This window comes from Mixophyes fleayi, chromosome 4 (genome assembly GCF_038048845.1).
Source record: "Mixophyes fleayi isolate aMixFle1 chromosome 4, aMixFle1.hap1, whole genome shotgun sequence".
NCBI classification, from domain to species: domain Eukaryota; kingdom Metazoa; phylum Chordata; class Amphibia; order Anura; family Limnodynastidae; genus Mixophyes; species Mixophyes fleayi.
Window position 1 is genome coordinate 255,155,476 of NC_134405.1, and position 1,342 is coordinate 255,156,817.

At 42.9% G+C, this 1,342-nt stretch overlaps 1 long non-coding RNA gene across 1 annotated transcript; it reads right to left on the reverse strand.

The window, feature by feature from the left end:
• Positions 1–682: 682 nt before the first annotated feature.
• LOC142150119 (uncharacterized) lies at positions 683–1,342 on the reverse strand. The gene is made up of 2 exons (XR_012691022.1): positions 1,191–1,342; positions 683–884 (listed from the first exon to the last, which is right to left on the reverse strand). It is a non-coding gene; the product is annotated as an uncharacterized LOC142150119 (long non-coding RNA).

Sequence of the window (1,342 nt, forward strand, 5' to 3'; positions counted from 1 at the left end):
CCACTGTTGGATGGACTCTCCACAGGGATTGGTGTCATTTGTGATTCAGAGCAAACATTATCCTCTAATGCCTTACTGTTATCTTGCAGCTCTGTTTTGACGCGTAACAGTAGTTGTGCACCACTTGTAGGCTCGGTAACATTTTTGGATCAGCCACTAATAGAGAAAGGCGAAGGCCTCATTCTCTCTTTGCCACTGCGTGTGTAGAATGGCATGATGGCAAATTTTTTTTTTATCGGCAGTTAACTTTTCCTCAGTTACGCTTCTTTTTCGCTTCAACACGCTAAAAAAAATTTTGGTGTGTGTTTTTTTGCCTGATTTCAAAAGACGGTGTAGTTTGACATCGCCTTTCCCAGATGATGTACTGGGAACACTACCATCAGGACTGGTGACACAACCTGGTTGCTCATTTTGCTCATATGGGGACTGCTTTGAATCCATTCTGAGCCCAAAGCACTTGTAGTGCTACAAATTGTTTTTGACAGTGCTGCAAAATAGGACTTTTTTGACAGCCAGATAAATTTCTGCAAAATGAAATCCGAGCGAGCGGGAGAGTACCGAGCCTACTCGGCTCTGTACTCGGATAGTCAAAGTTCGGGTGGGTTCGGTTCTCGGGGAACCGAGCCCGCCCATCTCTTATACCAAGTGACGCTTTGCTCATGGACATTGACAACAGACCACGTTCTGCTCAGGATTGTTTATTTAACACATTTCCTGCTGTATACTTTAACGAGTAGCTTTTACAGTTATGCATTCTTGTGTTCTTTGTTGTTCATTATCTACCAGATGATAAATTCAGAAGCACCAGTAGCAGCAGGAATTGGCAGCATTTCCTCAATATGCTCGTCTCCTATAATAATAATAACGGTGTCTGCGATTGGGACCTATAGTAGAACAAAGCAATGAGGGTGTTTAGAGTCTAAATTCAGTCATAAATATACATTTTTTTTTGCTTATACATAAAAATGTACACAATCTCTTAGTATGTCATCAAGCCTATTATCAGGGACTGGGGGGCTGGGTAAGGCAGCCGGTCTGATCTTTTTCCTAGTGGACTATTTTGGGCTGGTTCACTGGGCTACCTACACTTTTTTCCTTTAAAATGTTCCTGCTGAGATGAGTCTCCCCCCAGGGCTAAAATTTGCCAATTGGACCATGCTTATGGTATTCCAAAGTTTTACCACATTTACCTCTCAGACGCAGTCTCCTGTACCTCCGTCGTTGCCTTCTGATCTGTCGACGAGCCATGATGCCTTGATATTGTTTGCTTTCAACCTGGAGCTGGTGGTTAATGTATGGTGGACTCCAAGCTTCATGCTTTATACTTTGAGACAACTATGTC